The following is a 22,363-nucleotide window of genomic DNA, read 5'->3' as shown; positions in this document are numbered from 1 at the left end:
CTCTTGTCTTTTGGTAATAGACATCCTTAACAGTAGAATATATCATTGTGGTTTTGACTTGAAGTTCCCTGATAATTAATGAATTTGAGTACCAATTCATATCCTGTTGGCCATTTGTATATCTTCTTTGGAAAAAACATCCTTTCAGGTTGTTTGCTCATTTTAAATCAGATTTTTTTTTTTTTGCTATGGAATTGTATGTTTTCCTTGTATATTTAAAATATTAACCCCTTATCAGATATATTATTCATAAATATAATTTTCCATTATGTAGGTTACCTTTTTATTTTGTTGTTTCCTTTGCTATGCAGACAGTTTTTAGTTTTATATAGTACCACATGTTTTTGTTGCTTTGTTTTATTTTTGCTTTAGTTACCTCTGATTTTGGTGTCATATACAAAAAAAATATATTTTCAAAAACAGTGCCACTCCCCTATATTTTCTGCTAGGAGAGTTACAGTTTCAGGTCTTACATTAAAGTCTTTAATCCATTTAGAGTTACTTTTTCTGAGTGGTGTAAGAGATTCATTCTTTTGCATGTAGGTATCCAGTTTTACCAATACCATTTATTGAAGACTTTTCTTTCCCCCTTGTTTGTTCTTGTAACTCTTGTCAAATAATTTGTTCATTATGTAGGTTTATTTTGGGACACTCTATTCTGTTCCATTGGTCTATGTGTCTGTCTTTATATAAGTACCGTACTGTTTTGATGACTATAGATTTGTACTATAATTTGAAATCAGGACATGTGATGCCTCCAGCCTCATTTTTCTTGCCCAAAAGATTGCTTTTGCTGTTCAGGACAATATGAATCTTAGGACTTTTTTTATTTCTGTGAAAAATATCTCTAGAATTTTGATAAGAATTGTTTTGAATCATAGATTGCTTTGAGTAGCATGAACATTTCAGTGATATTAATTCTTCCAAACCCTGTATGTGGGATATCTTTCCATTCATGTCTTCAATTTTTTTCACAAGTATCTTATAATTTTCATTGTATAGGTCTTTCACTTTCTTGGTTAAGTTTTTTTCCAAAGGATTTTATTGTTTTTGATGCTCTTGTGCATGGGATTGCTTTCTTAACTTCTCTTTCAGAGAGTTTGCTGTTGCTGTGTAGAAACACAACTGATTTTTGTATATTGATTTTATATTCCTGAAAATTTACTGAATTTGTTGATTACTTCTAGCAAGTTTTGGAGGAGTCTTTAGGGGTTTCTCTATATAATATCATATCATCCGCAGTTAGAGGCATTTTGATTCTTTCTTTCTGATTTAGATGCTTTTTTTTTTTCTTTTCCTTGCCTGATTATTCTGGCTAAGACTTCTAGTACTATGTTGAATAGAAGTGGTAAGAGTGGCATTCTTACCTTGTTCCTGATCTTAAACTAAAAGGTTTTAACTTTTCATTATTCCATATGTCATTTGCTGTGGGCTTGTCTTTTTTTTTTTTTTTTTTTGGTCTTTTCTAGGGCTGCACCTGTGGCATATGGAGGTTCACAGGCTAGGGGTCTAATCAGAGCCGCTGCTGCCGGCCTATGCCAGAGCCACAGCAATGCCAGATCCGCGCTGCGTCTGCGACCTACACCACAGCTCACGGCAACGCCAGATCCTTAACCCACTGAGCGAGGCCAGGGATTGAACCTGCAGCCTCTCCGTTCCTAGTCGGATTCGTTAACCACTGACCCAGGACAGGAACTCCGGGCTTGTCTTATGTTGTCTTTATTATGTTGAGATGGATTCCTTTTATGCCTAATTGGTTGAAACCCTTTTTTTTTTTTTAACCATGAAAGGATGTTGAATTTTGTCAAAAATTTTTTTATTTATTAAGCTGATCATGTGATTTTTTTCCCCTTCATTATGCCAATGTAATATATCACATTTATTGAATTGTGCATGCTGCACCTCAGGGATAAATCCTACTTCATCATAGTGTATAATCCCTTTAGTGTGTTATTGGTTCATTTTGCTGGTATTTTTTGAGCATTTTTGCATCTATGTTCATTAGGAATATTGGCCTGTAATTTTCTTTGCTTGTAGTCCTCTGGCTTTAGAATTAGGGTAATGCCAGCCTTATAAAATGAGATTGGAATATTCCCTCTTTTTTAACTTCTTGGGAAAGTTTGAAAAGGATTGGTATTAGTTATTCTTAAAATGTTTGGTATAATTCACGATTGAAGCCATCTGGTTCAGGCTTTTCTTTGTTGGGAGATTTTTGATTACTGATTTAACGTCCTTACTAGTTACCAGCCAATTCAAATTTTCTATTCCTTTTTTTTCCTTTTTTTTTTTTTTAGGGGTGTACCTGTGGTATATGGAAGTTCCCAGGCTAGGGGTTGAATAGGAGCTGCAGCTGCTAGCCACAGCCACATGGGATCTGAGCCACATCTATGACCTACATTGCAGCTCATGGCAATGCCAGATCCTTAACCCACTGAGCGAGACCAGGGATTGAACCCACATCCTCATGGATACTAGTAAGATTCATTTGTGCTGTGCCACAACAGGAACTCCTCTACATGTAGATTTTTTATATGTGGGGAATGTGAATCAAGACGGTGGAGGAGTAGGATGTGGGGTTCACATTCCTGGCCCATGAACATTGATATGCCTTGGGAGTAGCCATTAAAAAAAGTTATAGGAGTTCCTGTCGTGGCTCAGTGGTTAACAAATCTGACTGGGAACCATGAGGTTTCGGGTTTGATCCCTGGCCTTGCTCAGTGGGTTAAGGATCTGGCATTTCCATGAGCTGTGGTGTAGGTTGCAGACGTGGCTCGGATCCCGCGTTGCTGTGGCTGTGGTGTAGGCCAGTGGCTGTGGCTCCGATTGGACCCCTAGCCTGGTGAACCTCCATATGCCACGGGAGCAGCCCAAGAAATGGCAAAAAGACAAAACAAAACAAAAAAGTTGCAAAAGAACTTATCCACAAAACAGACTCAAAGATTTCAAAACCAAATTTACAGTTACCAAAGGGGAAATGTGAGAGGGAGGGACAAGTTGGAAAGTTGGGATTGACATACAGATACTACTGGATGTGGAACTGTGTGGAGTAGAGAGACTGCATTTTGTTAGTGGAGGTTTTTGTCTGTCAAGTCTAGGTCCTGATAGTTTTCATTATACTCTACACTCTCATTGCAGACCTAATCTTATTTTTCACTTCTTTGTGTTTTCCAAAAAGTTTCTAAGAATCATGTTACTAAGATATGTTCAACAGTGTTCAATATTTAACATATTGCTCAGCACAAAGGATAAAGATTTTCGAAGAAATAAAAGATTCAAGGGAGTTCCCGTCGTGGCTCAACGGTTAACGAACCCTGCTAGCATCCATGAGGATGAGAGTTCGATCCCTGGCCTTGCTCAGTGGGTTAAGGATCTGGTGTTGCCGTGAGCTATTGTGTAGGTTGCAGACGTGGCTCAGATCTGGTGTGGCTGTGGCTGTGGCGTAGAGCAGCAGCTGCAGCTCCAATTTGACCCCTAGCCTGGGAACATCTATGTGCCATGGGTGTAGCCCTAAAAAGACCCCCCCCCCAAAAAAAATTAAAGATTCTAAACCAATAGCACTAATTTATTTTATATCATTGTGTATATTCTCACCCTGGTGTATTTTTAAAACATAGAGTATCATCCACAAATAGATTTATAAAAATTACTCAGTGAAAAATAATCTTTATTTTCATTGACATGAATATTTTCTTCAGTATCATCTTTATATAAATAAAGTGCCCCTTTAAATGTATGTGTATACGGGGAGTTCCTGAGGTGGCTCAGCAGCAATGAATCTGACTAGTATCCATGAGGATGTGGGTTTCGATCCCTGGCCTTGCTCAGTGTCTTAAGGATCTGGCATTGGATGTCATTGTCATGAGCTGTGGTGTAGGTCTGAGACATGGCTCGGATCCCTCATTGCTGTGGCTGTGCTCGGCCAGGGATCAAAACTGTGCCTCTGCAGTGACCTGAAGTTGCTGCAGGTTCTTAACCCACTGGCCACAGCAGGAACTCCTTTTGTATAATTTTTTATTAGATTCTGCATATTAGTGATCTCACAGTATTTGTCTTTCTCTGACTTAGTATGATTTCTAGGTCCATCCATGTTGCTGCAAATGGCATTATTTTGAACTATTTTATGGCTGAGTAATATTTCATTGTATATATATATATATATGTATATATATGTGTATATATATGTATATATATGTCTGTATGTATATATATGTATATATACATATATGTGTGTATATATATCCCCCACATCTTCTTATCCATTCCTCTGTTGATGGACATTTAGGTTGTTTCCATATTGTAAAAAGTGTTCTGGTGAACTTTGGGGTGCATGGTTTTTTTGTTGGTTTTTTGTGGGTTTTTTTTTTTGTTGCTGTTGTTGCTATTTTAGGGCTGCACCTGTGGCATGTTGAAGTACCCAGTACCTATGGGTTGAATCAAAGCTACAGCTGCTGGCCCACACCACAGCAACGCCAGATCTGGGCCGCATCTGTGACCTACACCACAGCTCACGGAAACACTGGATTCTTAACCCACCAAGCAAGGACAGGGATCGAACCTGCATCCTCATAGATGCTCGTCAGGTTCGTTAACCACTGAGCCACAAAGGGAACTCCGAGGGGTGCATGTATCTTTTTGAATTATGGTTTTCTTTGGATATATACCAAGAAGTAGGATTGATGGGTCACATGGTAGTTCTATATGTAGTTTTTCGAGGAATTTCCATACTGTTTTTCATAGTTGTTTCACCAACTTAACATTCCTTTCAACCATGTAAGAGGGTTCCCTTTTCTCCACACCCTCTCCAGCATTTATTGACTTTTTGTTGATGGCCATTCTGACTGGTGTGAGGTGGTACCTCATTGTAGTTTCGGTTTGCATTTCTCTCATAATCAGTGATGTTGAGCATCTTTCCATGTGATTTTGGGCCCTCTGTTTCCTTTGGAGAAATGTCTATGTAGATCTTCTGACCATTTTTTTGATTGTTTTTTTTTTTTTGCTATAAAACCATATGAGATGTTTATTTTGAAGATTAATTTCTTGTCAGTTGCTTTGTTTGCAAAGATTTTCTCCCATTTTGAGGGTTGTCTTTTCATTAAAAAAATATATGTATAGATTTCTATATTATGTCATAACATACATCATGTTATTCCACTTACTTGCTAGAAAGCTATCATATATATATAGATTAGATTTTCTATTTTTTTTTGTCTTTTGTTGTTGTTATTGTTGTTGTTGTTGCTATTTCTTGGGCCGCTCCCGTGGCATATGGAGGTTCCCAGGCTAGGGGTTGAATCCGAGCTGTAGCCACCGGCCTACGCCAGAGCCACAGCAACGCGGGATCCGAGCCGCGTCTGCAACCTACACCACAGCTCACGGCAACGCCGGATCGTCAACCCACTGAGCAAGGGCAGGGACCGAACCCGCAACCTCATGGTTCCTAGTCAGATTCGTTAACCACTGCGCCACGACGGGAACTCCTAGATTAGATTTTCTGTTGCTTTTTTTTATTTAATTCACTTTAGCTCCAAAACAGCTTTTGTCTGTTATGTTTTTCTTCACATTTTTTTCTGATTTCATTGAATTGTCTTTCTGTCTTTCCTTATATCTCAGTGAGGTTTCTTAGAACATTGTTTTAAAATGACTTATAATGTAGATTGCAGATCTACAAGTCTTCAGGATTGTTAACTTAAAGGCTTTTGTAATCCTTTAGTGGTGTTAGGTTAATTGGATTTTTTAAAATGTTCTTGGGGTTTTGTGCTGCTATCCTCACTTCTGAAGAATCAGCCGCCTGCTCCAGTATTTACTAATTGTCTTCAGGAGAGAAACACCTTCTATCAGTTCTCAGAATTAGAAATTCTGAGACCTTATGGATAAAGAAATTTCATGCTTCTTACTAAATTTCTTCAGAATTCCTGAGCTTATAAGCCCTCCTTTAATCTTGCAACACAATAGGCTAGGTACTGACAGCCCCTTTTTTCTTCCATATTCCTAAGTATGGAGCTAATGCAGAAATACATGATCTATCTCTGGCCTGCGGATGTAAATGAACTTTCTGTGTGTGTTCTCAAGCTGTCTGCCAAAGCTTGCCCTCACTGCCTTGGTTAGGAGCACACATGGTGAGATGGCCACAGTATGGGTATTTTTGTTGGTAAGGTGTGCAGAGCACCAAGGGTGCCCATTGGCCAATTGAGAGAATCTGTGGGTGGGGCACCCCTATTGGCTCATGGATGGGCTTTTTTTTGGGTGTGTGTGGGGGCTTTTAGGGCCACACCTATGGCATATGGAGGTTCCCAGGCTAGGGGTGAATCAGAGCTACACCTGCTGGCCACAGCCACAGTAACACAGGATCCAAGCTGTGTCTTCGACCTACATCACAGCTCGCGGCAATGCCAGATCCTTAACTCACTGAGTGAGGCCAGGGATTGAACCAGCAACCTCCTGTTACTGGTTGGATTCGTTTCTACTGTGCCACAACAGGAACTCCTGGATGGGCTTCTTGATGGAGTCTGTGAGACAGTAGAATTTGCACCAGCTTAATGCCATAAAAGAATCCTATCTGCTACCTCTTCCCACCCCCCACCCCCGAGTCATGCAACTCATAATTCAGCACTCTGAATGGGACAAGAAAACAATGGGCCTTTGGGGCAGCATCCCACACAATTTGGCAAGTTACATTCTAGCTCACATGCTCTCACTTGCCCCTGCAGGAGGAATCAGGAACCAGGGAGATGTCTCTTGGCTCTAAGTTGTGCCATCTTGGGGGAGGTGTGATGTAAACTATTCCTCTTACTTTGTTCAACCATCCAATCTCAGACTTTTTTTTTTCCTCAACGTTGTGCTAGTGCTTCTCTACTAGAAACCTGAATATCCACATAGGCTATTTTGTTCAAGAGTGATAGATTATTAAGAGTATTTTCCAGGGGCCCCAGGGTTGTAGCCTAGAGGGTATGGAGCCAGTTAACAGATGGCCTCAAAAGTCCAGAGCTGAGACTGAGGTCTCTATGCCTGTTAACTCGTGCACCACCAGTGAGTGAGACTTTTTCTGGGCTCCGTGATGTATGGTGCTGGGTACCCCAGCTCCCACACCACAAAGACACTTCTGTCTGTGAAACAGGGATGGAGATTCCATCCCTGATCTTGCTTAGTGGGTTAAGGATCTGGCATTGCTGCAAGCTGTGGGGTAGGTTGCAGATATGGCTCAGATCTGGTGTGGCTGTGGCGCAGGCCTGCAGTTGCAGTTCCGATTTGACTCCTAGCCTGGGAATTTCCATATGCCGCAGGTGCAACCCTTAAAAAGAAAAAAAAAAATGAATGAAGCCAACGTTGTTGAAGAGGGACATGACGAAGCACATGTTATTCCACCATAATGCTAACCCAACCTGAGCTTCCTTTACTTTGCTTTTATCTTTCGATGGTCTTGAAGCCTCAACAGGTGGCCACCTGGAGTCTGGGGAAGGGAGGGGGGAATCCCTGAGACAGATGCTCACATGAAAAAAATGATTAGGTTCTTTGCCCCTCCTATTTATAGAGACCCCTATTCTCTGTTAAACCACCCACACTTTCTTGACCCAGGTCAGAGTTTCTTCCCATGCTGGAAAAAGACCAAAACAAGCCAGGGAGCTGTGATACCCTTGATCTTCACCTACAGGAATTCTCAGACTTTGCCTTACATCATTATTACTTGGAAAACATTTTAAAAAAAGTCCATGCCCAGGACTTAAAAGAATTCAGTAACTTAGTATTTCTGTGCATTGGTATTTTTAAAAGATCACCACACTATTCAGATGTGTTCTCAAGGAGTTCCCATCTGTGGCTCAGTGGTAATAAACCCAACTAGCATCCATGAGGACTCGGGTTTGGTCCTTGGCCTCGCTCAGTGGGTTAAGAATCTGGTGTTGCTGTGAGCTGGGGTGTAGGTCACAGATGCTGCTCAGATCCCAAGTCACTGTGGCTGTGGCATAGGCCAGCAGCTATAGCTCTGATTCGACCCCTAGCCTGGGAACTTCCATATGCTGTGGGTACAGCCCTAAAAAAAGACCAAAAAAAAAATTTGCTGTCAAATTGAGAATAAGTACACTTGCCCTACCTGGTTAGAAAAAAATGCATTTGAGTCACCTGAAAATATCCTTAAGATGTAGTTTCTGATTCAAGAGGCTTGAGTTATATGCCTCAATGCTTGAAATCTCAACACAATTCAGGGACATAGACTACACTGAAGCTACTAGGGACCTCTTTCATACTCAAGTAAATAAAACTTGCTGACATAAAAAAAACAGCTTTACAAGAAATGACTGGAAGTGAAAATATCTATACAATATATCACATTGTGATATATATGCCACCAATCCCATTGTACATATATCTGTACAATATACGCACATATATCACAAGATCTCATTATCATAAAGAAACTGGCCAAATTACCATTTCCAGTGGGTTTTTTTTTCTTTCTATTTTTTCTGGCCCACAGCATATGGAGTTCCTGGGCCAGGGATCAGAATCAAGCCACAGTTGCGACCTATACCACATTTGTGGCAATGCCAGATCCTTAACCCCTGTGCCGGGCTGGGGATTGGACCTGTGTCCCAGCACTCCCAAGATGCCACCAATCCCATTGTGCCATAGCAGGAACTCCCATTTCTGTGATGTTTAATAACCAAAGTTTATAAGATGAATACAATAAATAGCCTCCATTAAGGTTTGCATTATAACTCTCTCTCAGAGACAAAAATTTTAGTTTTAGGAAGGGTTCAACTTAAAACATGGAGATCTTTTCACCCTCGTGTGTCTGTTTTATCCAGAGGAGTTTCTCAAATCCCAGTCACTTGCACACTGTGAATGCAAGTAAATTTTCATTAACAACTTCCTACTGACATGATAGCTTGATATTTTCTAATGTGTTGCCTCAGCTTCTTATTAATTTACTAATATTTTCCTTTCAGTTTTACTGAGATATAATTGACATAGAGTACTATAGAAATGGGAGGGGTACAGCATAATGACCTTTATTGCGAAAGGATCAACAAACAATTGAAACCTTTTCTGACTTACTAAGTACTTTATAGGACAGTTCGGTAACCTCCATTTAAAATATGAGCTAAATTTACGTAATTCATAATATTACATGAAATGGGCTATAAGATGACCCTCAATATTATTTGGTGTTCTGAAATTTTTACATAAACCACACCTGGGGGAGTGTGAATTGATGAGACAAACTCTGCTGTGTTATTTTTTTCTTTTACTCCGGTACTCATGTCCAAGACATGATAGTCTGGGGGCTGCGTCTTCGCTGCCATGGGGGTCACTTTCCTCGGAAGAGGAGACCAGAAGGTCCTGGTGGAGAACATGGACGGGGACATGGGTCGCTCTCACTCCGATTCCTCTCAGATGTGCAACATCTGACTTGGAAGAGTAGGCTTCTCCGGAGGATGAAATGAAAGTGTTGTTCTGAACCTGGGGCACTTCCCCCATCCCCCGTCCCATCGTGGAGACAATTCCACGGCGTTGATCTGGAATGTGTATAGATGGTGGGGCGGGGCGGGGGTTGGGGGACAGTCTGAGCCTGGACTGGTCCCAGGGAAGGTGAGTTGGGTCGAGGCTGGGAGTCAATGCTTAGCCTTGTGGCAGCTGTTCTTAGCGTCATTTGGGGGAGGCCTGTCTGTATTCAAGTCCGGTTGTACTGGGAAGATGATGAAGACTGTGGACGATTCTGCAGATCAGGTCTCTGAGTGTCCTCAGAGGATAAAAAGGACGGGAGTCTTACTTTTTTTAGGGGGTAGGGTGGAGGGGAGGTTGTACAAATCTGGATGGAGACTCGGGCAGATGGCTTGCCTGCTCTCCCGGTCATGTTTATGTTTGACAGGCTCTGCTCCGGGCACTGAGTCTATGTGAGGACACTTGAGCTGCGCCTTGTGGCTGATGATGCAGTTCAGACCAAATGTCTTGACGGCAAGTTGGGGGACATCGTAGGAGAACGTATAAGGCCTGTTTTTTTGTCACCTTGGCGATGATGCTTGAGCAGTGACCAATGTGCTTGGGTGAAGGCTGTGAGATAATGTTATCCTCATCCTTTCCCTTATCTGGTCCACAAGTTGAGGGCAAAGGGCTCAGCACAGAGTTCTGATGTTAGGCTGTGCAAGGCAGATGGTCCCCTTATCAGACGTCTTTAGTGATGTATGACTTGTAAAGACAAGTTTCTTGAGAAATGTTTGGACTTTGTAGACAGTGATCATCTGGGAAGGATTCTGTGAGAAAGACACCACAAATATATTTTAATTGCCCCTAAATCAAGAGAAAAATAGAAGTGACCAAATAAATAAAAATATTTGTGGAGTTCCCATCATGGCTCAGTGGTTAACAAATCCAACTAGGAACCATGAGGTTGTGGGTTCGATCCCTGGCCTTGCTCAGTGGGTTAAGGATCTGGCTTTGCCGTGAGCTGTGGTGTAGGTCACACACGCGGCTCGGATCCCGAGTTGCTGTGGTTCTGGTGTAGGCTGGCAGCTACAGCTCTGATTAGACCCCTAGCCTGGGAATCTCCATATGCCACGGGTGCGGCCCTAGAAAAAGGCGAAAAAAAAAAAATTGGAACATATGAAATTAAATTTCACCGTTAAATAAAAATGGTCACTTTATAGAGGAAGGGGCACCACCTCAGTGATGACTGGGGAAAAATACATGATAATGCCAATGTTATGGTTTTCTTTTCCCCATTAAATTGGAAACTTAAAGTGCCTTTGGAGCCTGTCTTGTCAAAATTGGTGGAAACAAGCTCTTTGATAGAATCTTTCAGGGAGTATACAGGACTATTGCCCATTTATTTATTTTTATATAATTTTTCGTTTTTCCATTATAGCTGGTTTTTACTGTCCTTTTAAAGGTAGTTTGTCCTCTTTGTTGCTTCTTCAGGATCTGGGCTTTAGGGGATCTGTGGTGGTTTGTGGGATGGCCTTGATATCTGCTACGCTCTTGTGCCTCTGGTCAGACTCCTTCAGGCATTGATCATTTGATTTCCTGAAGTTGAAAATGAAAGTTGAATTTATACAGATTGAATCAAGGTGCAGAAGGGTGTGGAGCTCACCTCCTCCCAGAGATAACATCACGGATATACCTGTATATGGAACAGTCTTCACAGAATACCTAGTGAACACTCGCAGAAGGTCTCAGACACCCAAAAGGGCAAGAGAGATCTCCACATAACCAGACAGGATGGGGAAAAAAAAAGGTGGGGGGAGGCATGGGACAGGAGTTGTGAAAGGAAAGATCCCCTCACCCCATGACGATCCTTCATCATCGGGGAGATCAACGGGAACAAAAAGGGGGCTTCAGAGGCTTGGAAGAGAGTGAGCAACCAGTTTGCAGCAGACAAAACAGAGACCAGCAAGAGACGTGTAGTCCCCAGCCCAAGACGTGTGCTTGCTAGTGTTTGTGGGGGCAGGGTGCTGAAATTCGGGTAGCAGCAGACAGGCGAGGGGAAAGGTCTGGAGTCGGCTGCATAGAGAGAGCCTGAAGGGCTTGAAGTTTTGTATGGGCTGCAACCTGGGCCGTGGGGAGAAGCTCAGGCCCACCACAGAATGAAGTGCTGTTGTTGAGGGGCGCATAAAGGGAGGGGCAGGGCCACCACAGCATCCTCACTCGGCATGGTCCCCGTGGTGCCACCACTGAAACTCCACTGTTAGTGTGTGAGTGAAGGCCTGCCAGAGAAGCCTCTTTCTTGGTGCCACCTCTACGAGCTGTGGGAGCATGCAAGTGCCAGCAGGTTGCCCATATATGGAGGTGGGGCTGAAATCAGAGCTGATCCCCAGGAGCCATGCAATTTAGAAAGCAAAGGTGAAATCTGAGCCCTCTCCCCATGGCTGTGTGATCCTTGGATTTATGCCACTGCTACCTGCTTTACAAACTTGGCACCTGTGGGACATCTGAGTGGACAATGGGAGCTCCTGAGACCGGGATGGATCCAGCTTTAGCAGCTGTGGGCATGTGGAGGCTGGGCTGGGCTGGGGTCTAGGCTGCTTCTATAGCACCCATGGTGTGTCCATGTGTGTGACTACTGTGGTCCTGATAACTGACTTTAGTGGGTCAGCACTGATAGACCTGCATTGGTGGCTTTGTGAGCAGTGCCAACAACAGTGTACTTTGTGACCCCACACAACAGCTAACGGGTGACAGCACAGAACACACTTGCTGGTGAACAGATCCAGCAGAGGAACACTTGGGGGTTCCTCTCCCAGAAGGAGCACTCCAATCCAGCCAACCTCACACCACAGCTTAGAAATGGCTCTGGGGGCTTCTACAACAACTAGGGAGCAGGCTCTGCCCCTGACAGGGCTGCCACAACCACAGAGCAAAGAGACCCCAGTTAACATTCAGTGCAGGCTCTGGTCACCACATACTCCTCATATTCTTCCAAAAGACTGAAGAGAAGGGAACACTCCCAAAGATATTCTATGGAGCCACTATCACCCCGATACCAAAACCAGACAGATACCACCAAAAAAGAATATTACAGGCCACTATCTTAGATGAATATAGATGCAAAAATTCTCAACAAAATGTTCGCTCATGGAATCCAACAACACATAAAAAAGATCATACACCACGACCAAGTGGGATTCATCCCAAGTTGACAAGGATGGTTCCACATATGCAAATCAATCCACATCATACACATTAGCAAAAGAAAAAAATGACATGATCATTTCAACACATGCAGAAAAAGCAGTTGACAAGATTTAACATCCGTTCATGATAAAAACTCTTACAAAAGTGGGTATAAAGGGAGCACATCTCAAAGCCATTTATGAAAAACCTACAGCCAGTATAATAATCAGTGGAGAAAAGCTGAAAGCCTTCCTGCTAAAATCTGGAACAAGACAAGGATGCCCACTCTCACACTTTTATTCAACATAGTATTAGAAGTCCTGGCCACAGCCATCAGACAAGAGAAAGAAATAGAAGGTATCCAAATTGGAAGGGAAGAGACAAAACCATCACATATGCAGATGACATGATACTATATATAGAAAACCCTAAGGACTCCACACAAAAACTGCTCAAACTGATCAATGAACTCAGCAGGATACAAGATTAATGTTCAGAAATCAGTTGCATTTTTATAGACTAACAATGAAATATCATAAAAGAAATACAAGAAAATATCTTTTAAAATCTCTCAACACACACACACAACCTAGTAATAAACCTGACCAAGGAGATGAAAAACTTACACTCTGAGAACTATAAAACAGTAATCAGGGAAATTAAAGAGGATTCAAAGAAATGCAAAGAAAACCCATGCTTTTGGATTGGAAGAATTAATATCATTAAAATGGCCATACTGCCCAAAGTAATCTACAGATTTAATGCAATCCCTATCAAATTACCCATGACATTTTTCACAGAACTAGAATAATCCAAAAATTTATATGGAACCATAAAAGATCCAGAACTGCTAAAGCAATCCTGAAAAAAAGAACAAAGCAGGAGGCATAAGCCTCCCAGACTTCAGACAGTACTACAAAGCTACAGTAATCAAGACAGTAGGTACTGGCACAAAAATAGACATGTAAGTCAATGAAGCAGAACAGAGAGTCCAGAAATAAATGCAGACACCTGGGTCAATTAATCTTCAACAAAGGAGGCAAGAATACAAAATGGAAAAAAGACAGCCTCTTTAGCAAGTGGTGCTGGGAGAACTAAAGAGATGCATGTAAATCAATGAAACTAGAACACACATATATGTGTGTGTATATATATATATAACTGAATCACTTGGCTATACAGGAGAAATAAACACAACATTGTAAATCATAAGTCAAAATTTAAAAATCTATGTTCTTGCATAAAGTCGTTTTTAGGCTCAGAGACAAAAGTCCTTAATATACCTATTTCTTCATGTGGAGATGAGACTGAATACTACTGGTCCACTAAACAATATCCCCTCAACTTTCTGCTTTTCTCCCTCCTCTACAATTAATGCTTATTTTTTTGCACATGTCAGTACACTATCTGTTTAATTCTGCATTTTTTAAGTCAAATATTTCTGAAAATTATCATCTTGACACACATATCTCTAGGTCACTGGTTTTCACTGTTGTTTATTTACATAAATACACTGGCGACTATTTCCATTTCACTGGTGATGTCGCCATGAATAATTTTGGGCATATCTCTTTGTTGTTATAAATAGAATGTGAGAAGTGGAATTGTTACTGGATCGTTTTTATAAATCTTCAGGTTGACTCTATTTTGTCTGTCTTCCAAAATGGTTAATTCTGTTCCACCCTCACTAGCCCTGGAGGAGAGTCTCCATCTTCCCACATCAATATCCCTCTGGTTAATGTCCAAATTTTTATGAATTATATGTATATGATATTTATTTTATCTGCATTTCTTTGATTACTAATGATGCTGTTTATAATGCAACATATTGGTCACCTCCTAAAGTTACTTCTCGGTAAACTCCTTGATCATAGTCATAATTCTATTTTTTAGGAGTTATTTTCAATTGCTTATAAAATTGCATTTAAAAAAATCTCTTCTGGACCTTATTTTGTTCTGGGTTCTGGGCATTTTCAATATATCCTTCTGTTGTAAAAGATTAAACTTCTCATTCAAGACATCATTTACTGTTTTTAATGTGTCAGGGTATAACCTACTCCTTTGTAGTTTTATTTTATATTTTCTTAAGTAAATCTTCCTCTTCTCTGAAAGCATAAAGTGTTTACTTTAAAATTTTCATTGAATGTTTTTAAATTTCATTCTTGTCACTTGATCCATTTAGCATTCGTTTATATAAATAATTAAATGTAGGAATATATTAAAGTTTTATCCATTTAAGATTATCTGCTATTCTGTTATTTCCTTAAGATTAGAACCACTTCATATATTTTAGCTATTATTATTTACGAATGTCTGTTTAAGGGCTACCTATTCTGTTTCATGAATTTTAGGGTGAATATTCCATCACCACATTCTTTCCATTACTTTTTTGGGGGGGGGCCGCACCCAAGGCATATGGAAGTTCCCAGGCCAGGGGTCAAATCAGAGCTGTTGTTGCCAGCCTGTGCAACAGCCATAGCAATGCTGGATCTGAGCCACATCTACAACCTACACCACAGCTTGTGGCAATGCCAGATCCTTAACCCACTGAGCAAGGCCAGGGATCAAACCCAGATATTCACTGGTACTAGTCAGGTTTGTTACCACTAAGCCATGGCAGGAACTCCCTTTTCATTACTATTTTGTTAAAACAGATCACAGTATATGGTAGAGTGAGCTCCTTATACTTTGTTTCTTCAGAATTTTCTTTCCTAGTTTTAGACCTGTACTTAATTTCTCAATAATCTGGTCATTTTCTTAAAAAAAAAAAAACAATTTTTTTGCTCATTGGAACTGACACATTGGTTTGGAAAGAATTATCTATCACTTTTTCTAAATATGGATTTGGATCACTCACTACTTTTCTAAAGTTTCTATCTTCCAGAAGTACAATATTCTTCATAGTGCTTTGCACAGATTTTCTGAGGTTTATTCTCAAAACATTTAGCTATGGCTGCTAAAATTTTATTTTTTGCCTTTTTGCCTTTTCTAGGGCTGAATAATATTTTAATTAATTGAAGATATATGTGATTTTCATAGATTCGTCTTGCTCGCCACAATTCTGCTAAAATATCCTGTTCTAATGGGTTTTGTATAACTTTTCCTTAGGTTCTCCTGTGGACCATCACATCATCTGTCAGGAATGAAAACACTTGCTTGTGACTTTCAAAATTATATGTTGTACTGGTTTTATTCCACGGAAGGCTGTCTGAGTCTGGCAGAACAATATTAATGAGAAATGATGATCTGGGGCCTTTTTATATGTTTAATCTGTGTTTAAAAAGCACTAAATTTCACCATGAAGATTTATGTCTCCCATAAGGTTTGTTTGGTTTTGTTGTGGTTTTTTTTTTTTTGGTTTTTTAGGGTCACACCCGAGGCATATGGAAGTTCCCAGGCTAGGGTTCAAATTGGAGCTACAGCTGCTAACCTACACCACAGCCACAGCAACACAAGCAAGTCTGCGACCTACACCATAGCTCATGGCAACGCTGGATCCTTAACCCACTGAGTGAGGCAGGGGATCAAACCTGCATCCTCATGGATCCTACTTGGGATCGTTAACCACTGAGCCACAAAGGGAACTCCCTCCTATAAGGTTTTATTACAGGGAATATACAGCAGTCTAGCAGTTTGTTTTCTTTTCCTTTAATAATAATTGTGTTTAACTCTATCACACTTTAAAATATTGCCTATGATAATTTAATAATCTTTACCCTCCTTTAAATGAATAGCATGACTATTACATTAATAAATTTTGTGCTATAACGGTATAATAACTCCACATATGTCTTTTCTGTAGAGGTAATTTTAAAATTTCTAGGTGTAAATATTTGAAGTACTCTGAAAAGGTATTTACTTTAAAACTTATTAAATAATATTGTATAAGTTTTAGGCATAAAACAGAAGGGTGTGAAATATGTATATATTTAAAAATGATTACCACAGTGAGATTAGTTAACATACATCACCACATAGAGTTTTTGTTTGTTTGTTTGTTTTGCTTGTGATGAAGTATTTTAAGATCTCTCTTAGGACATTTCAAATATACAATATAGCATTGTTAATAAGTCACAATGCTGTACACTGCATCCCTAGGACTTACTTATCTTACAGCTGGAAGTTGATATCGTTTGTCCCCCTTTCCCCATTTTGCTCATCCCTCAACACCCCCCTCTGGCAATCACCAAGTCCTCATGGATACTAGTTGGGCTCCTCAACCACTGAGCCATGATGGGAACTCCAAAACAAATAATTTTTGCATGTTGATTTTGTACCCTGTAGCTTACTCCATGAGTTTTCTTGGAAGTATAAGAACATGTCATCTGCAAACACTGAAAATTTTGCTTTACCTTTACAATGTGGATTTATTTACTTTTCTTACCTAGCTGCTCTGGCTCAGAGCTTTCAGTACCATGTTGAATGAAAAGGGTAGGAACAGGTAACTTTGCCTTGGTCTGAATCTTAGAAGAATAGCTTTCAGGATTCATAATAGGTTGTTTGTTTCGAGCTTGTTATATGATTTTTACTGTGTTGAAGTGTATTCCTCCTGTAACTAATTTTTTGACAGTCTCTCTCTTTTTTTTTTTTGTTCTGCTATGGTATGCAGAAGTTCCCAGGCCAGAGATCAAACTCGTGCCATAGCAGTGACAATGCCATATCCTTAACCTGCTGAGCCACCAGGGAGCTCTTTTGGCAGTCTTTATCATGAGAGAAAGCTGGATTTGGTCAAAAATTTTTCTGTATGTACTAATAGGATCATATTTTCCCTTTATTCTCTTAATGTGATGAATCACATTGATTGGTATGTGTTGAGCCATCTTTGCATCCAGGCATAAATCCCACTTGATCATGGTAAATGACCCTTTTAATGTGCTGGTGAATTTAGTTGGCCAGTGTTTTGAGTATACTTCATCTGTTTTTCAGGGATATTGACCTGTACCTTTCTCATAGTGCCCTGTGTAGTTTTGATATTGGGGTAATGCCTCATAAGATGGCTTGAAAGTGTTGCTTCCTCTTTAAATGTTTAGAAGTATTTGAGAAATATAGGCTTTAATTTCTCCTTAAATATTTGGTATAATTCACCAGTAAAGAGTTCCTGTCATGGCTCAGTGGTTAATGAATCAGACTAGGAACCATGAAGTTGCCAGTTCGATCCCTGCCCTTGCTCAGTGGGTTAAGGATCCAGCATTGCCATGAGCTGTGGTTTAGGTTGCAGATGGGGCTCGGATCTGGCGATGCTGTGGCCGTGATGTAGGCCGGTGGCTACAGCTCCGATTACACCCCTGCCTGGGAACCTCCGTATGCCACAGATGCAGCCCTAGAAAAGACAAAAAAAAAAAAAAAAGAGGAAAAAAAAATTCCTCAGTAAAACCATCTGGTCCTGGGATTTTATGTATTAGGAGATTTTTTTTCAATAATCTCATTCTTTGGCATTCCCGTTGTGGCTCAGTGGTTAATGAATCCGACTAGGAACCATGAGGTTGCGGGTTCAATCCCTGGCCTTGCTCAGTGGGTTAACGATCCGGCGTTGCCGTGAGCTGTGGTGTAGGTTGCAGATGCAGCTCGGATCCTGCGTTGCTGTGGCTCTGGTGTAGGCCAGTGGCTATAGCTCCGATTAGACCCCTAGCCTGGGAACCTCCATATGCTGTGGGTGCAGCTCTAGAAAAGGTAAAAAGACTAATAATAATAATAATAATAATAATTTCATTCTTTTTACTGACTCATTACTAGTCTGTTCAGATATTCTATTTTTAAACTATTTAGGCTTGGTAGATTGTATGTTTCTAGGAGTTTGTCCATTTTTTCTAGGTAATCCAAGTTGTTTGCATATGATTGTTAATAGTTGGTAGTCTTTGAGATCCTATTCTGGCTCAGTGGTAATGAACCCAACTAGTATCCATGATAAAGCAGGTTTAGTCCCTGGCCTTGCTCAGAGAGTGAAGGATCTGGCATTGTCTTGGACTGTGGTGTAGGTTGCAGACATAGTTCTAATCCCACATTGCGGTGGCTGTGACACAGGCCGGCAGCTGGAGCTCCGATTTGACTCCTATCCTGGTGCAGTCCTAAAAAAAAAAAAAAAAAGAAAAAGAAAACAGTTAATCGTCTCTTATTGTACTTTGCACACCTGTGGCATCATTGTAATGCCACACACACACACACACACACACACACATCTTTTTCTTAGTCGAGCTAATAGTTTGTCCATTTGATTTTATCTTTTCCAAAAGAAAAAAACCTCCTCAATATTATTTATCTATTTCTGGTTGTTTCTATTACTTTTATAACTGCTCTAATCTTTATTATTTATTTCCTTCTGCCAACATTGGGCTTAGTTTGCTCTTTTTCCGGTTCCTTTAGTTGTAAAGTTAGGTTAATTGAGAATTTTTTTTCCAGCACCAAAAGATTTTATTACTTATGGCACAGCTAATATGAGAATAATACTGTATTGGTAATCCTGCCCCCCACTTCCCACAGGGATGACACAGAGGGATCCAGTTGGGTGCTAGGCATGTACTCGGTTTTGTTACATTGAGGATATTACCACTTTTTTTGTCTTTTTTTTTTGTCTTTTCTAGGGACACACCTGTGGCATATGGAGGTTCCCAGGTTAGGGTTTTGATTGCAGCTGTAGCCACCAGCCTATGCCAGAGCCACGGCAATGCTGGATCCGAGCCATGTCTTTAACCTACACCACAGCTCACTGCAATGCTGGATCCTTAACCCACTGAGTGAGGCCAGGGGTCGAACCTGCAACCTCATAGTTCCTAGTTGGATTCGTTAACCATTAAGCCAGTGACAGGAACTCCCGAGGATGCTACCACTATTAAAATGAGAGGTTAGCAGGAGAACCCCAGTGGCTCAGGTTAAGGATCTGTCATTGTCACTGCTGCGGTGAGGGTTCGATTCCCAGCCTGAGAACTGCATGCCATGGGTGCGACCCTGCCCCCCCAAAAATGAGAGGTTAGCAAACTTCTGTTTGTCTGAGGGAGAGACAGTACCTCATTCCTCAAGGGTGTTCATTACAAACACAGTCTTAAATGGTTTAGGTAAAATGCTGTCAAGGCATACATTCTTTTTCTTGTCTTTTTAATTGAAGAACAGTTGGCATACAGTATTAGGTTAGTTTCAGGAGTACAACATAATGATTCAACTTTTTTTTAAAGTGATCACCATGACGAGTCTAGTAACCATCTGTTCCTATCCATAGTTAGTGCAATGTTGTGAACCGTGTTTATGTTATATATTAAGTTCTTGTCACCTTTTTATTTTATAACTGGAATTCTGTACTTCTTATGTCCCTTCAACAACTACTCAGCTCCTCTCTTGCAACCACCAATTTGTTCACTGTGTCTGTAAGACTGGTCTTGTATTTATTTTGTTTTTAGATTCCACATGTAAGTGAAATCATGTATTGTCTGTCCTTTCCTTTTTTTTTTTTTTTTTTTTTAATGGCTGAACCTGCAACATATTGAAGTTCCCAGGCTAGGAGGTGAAGTGGAGCTGCAGCTACCAACCTACACCACAGGCATAGCAGCAATGCTGGATGTGAGCCATGTCTATGATCTACACCATAGCTCATGGCCGTGCTGGATCCTTAACACACTGAGCAAGACCGGGGATTGAATCCGCATCCTCAAGGATACTAGTCGGATTCATTACCACTAAGCCACAACAGGAACTCCGGTGTTTGTCTTTTTCTATGTGACTCATTTCACTTACCGTAACACTCTCTAGGTCCATCCATGGTGTTGCAAGTGTCAAGCTTTCAACTTTTTTTTTTTTTTTGCCTTTTCTTGAGCCGCTCCTATGGCATGTGGAGGTTCCCAGGCTAGGGGTCTAATCAGAGCTATAGCTGCCAGCCTACGCCAGAGCCACAGCAACGCAGGATCTGAGCCACGTCTGTGACCTACACCACAGCTCACGGCAGTGCCGGATCCTTAACCCACTGAGCAAGGCCAGGGATCAAACCTGCAACCTCATGGTTCCTAGTTGGATTCATTAACCACTGAGCCATGACAGGAATTCCAACTTTTTTTTAATTAATGAATTTTATTACATTTATAGGTGTACAATGATCATCACAACCAAATTTTACAGCATTTCCATCCCAAATTCTTGGTGCATCCCCACCCCCCAAACTCTCATTTGGAAACCATAAGTTTTTCAAAGTCTGTGAGTCAGTATCTGTTCTGCCAAGAAGTTCATTGTGTCCTTTTTTCAGATTCCACATGTAAGTGATAGCATTTGATGCTGGTGTCTCATTGTCTGACTGACTACACTTAGCATGATAATTTCTAGGTCCATCCATGTTGCTAAAAATGCCATTATTTCATTCCTTTTAATGGCTGAGTAATATTCCATTGTGTATATGTACCACATCTTCTTGATCCACCCCTCTGTTGATGGACATTTAGGTTGCTTCCATGTCTTGGCTGTTGCATATAGTGCTCCAGTGAACACTGGAGTACATGTGTCTTTTCGAGTCATGGTTTCCTCTGGATAGATGCCCAGGAGTGGGGATGCTGGATCAAATGGCAAGTCTATTTTTAGATTTCTGAAGACTCTCCATATTGTTTTCCATAGTGGTTGCACCAATTTACATTCCTACCCAACAGTGTACTAGGGTTCCTTTTTCTCCACACCCTCTCCAGCACCTCTTGTTTGTAGGCTTTTTAATGATGGCCATTCTGGCTAGTGTAAGGTGGTACCTCATAGTGGGTTTCATGTGCATTTCTCTAATAATGAGTGATGTTGAACATCTTTTCATGTGTTTTTTGGCCATCTGTATGTCTTCTTTGGAGAATTGTCTGTTTAGATCTTCTGCCCATTTTTTAATGAGGTTGTTTGGTTTTTTGGTATTGAGCTGTAGGAGGTGTTTATAAATTTTGGAGATTACTTCCTTGTCAGTTTATTCATTTGCAAAGATTTTCTCCCATCCTGTGGGTTGTCTTTTCATTTCGTTTAGGGTTTTCTTTGATGTGCAAACTTTTAATTAAGTCCCATTTGTTTATTTTTGTTTTTATTGTCAATACTCTGAGAGGTGGATCTGAGAAGATGTTACTGTCGTTTATGTCAGAGAGTGTTTGGCCTGTGTTTTCCTCTAAGAGTTTTATAGTGTCTGGTCTTATATCTATGTCTAATCCATTTGGAGTTTATTTTTGTATATGGTGTTAGGAAGTGTTCTAATTTCATTCTTTTCCATGTGGCTGTCCAGTTTTCCCAGCACCACTTATTGAGCAAGCTCTCCTTTCTCCATTGTATATTCTTGCCTCCTTTGTCATAGATTAGTTGGCTGTAGGTATATGGGTTTAACTCTGGGCTTTCTATCCTGTTCCACTGATATATATTTGTCTTTGTGCCAGTACCATACAGTTTTGATGACTGTAGCTTTGTAGTATAGTCTGAAGTCCGGGAGCCTGATTCCTCCAGCTCCATTTTTCTTTTTCAGGATGTCTTTGGCTCTTCTGGGTCTTTTATACTTCCAAACAAACTTTAAAATATTTTGTTCGAGTTCTGTGAAAAATGTCCTTGGTAATTTGATAGGGATTGCATTGGATCTGTAGATTGCTTTAGGTAGTATAGTCATTTTGATAATATTGACTCTTCCAATCCAAGAGCATGGTATGTCTTTCCATCTATTGTGTCAGTGTCTTATAGTTTTCAGAGTACAGGTCTTTTGTCTCTTTAGGTAGGTTTACTCCTAGGTATTTTACTCTTTTGGATGTGATGATAAACAGGATTGCTTCCCTAATTTCTC

General features: G+C 40.5%; 1 long non-coding RNA gene across 1 annotated transcript; it reads right to left on the bottom strand.

Moving 5' to 3' along the window:
- Positions 1-8,989: 8,989 nt before the first annotated feature.
- Positions 8,990-17,200, bottom strand: LOC125112908 (uncharacterized). Its single transcript, XR_007131296.1, has 2 exons — positions 16,988-17,200; positions 8,990-10,247 (listed from the first exon to the last, which is right to left on the bottom strand). It is a non-coding gene; the product is annotated as an uncharacterized LOC125112908 (long non-coding RNA).
- Positions 17,201-22,363: the final 5,163 nt, after the last annotated feature.

This window comes from Phacochoerus africanus, chromosome 12 (assembly GCF_016906955.1).
Source record: "Phacochoerus africanus isolate WHEZ1 chromosome 12, ROS_Pafr_v1, whole genome shotgun sequence".
In the NCBI taxonomy this organism is placed as follows: Eukaryota; Metazoa; Chordata; class Mammalia; order Artiodactyla; family Suidae; genus Phacochoerus; species Phacochoerus africanus.
Note: the sequence above shows the minus strand (reverse complement) of the source record. Positions and strands in the feature narration are given on the sequence as shown.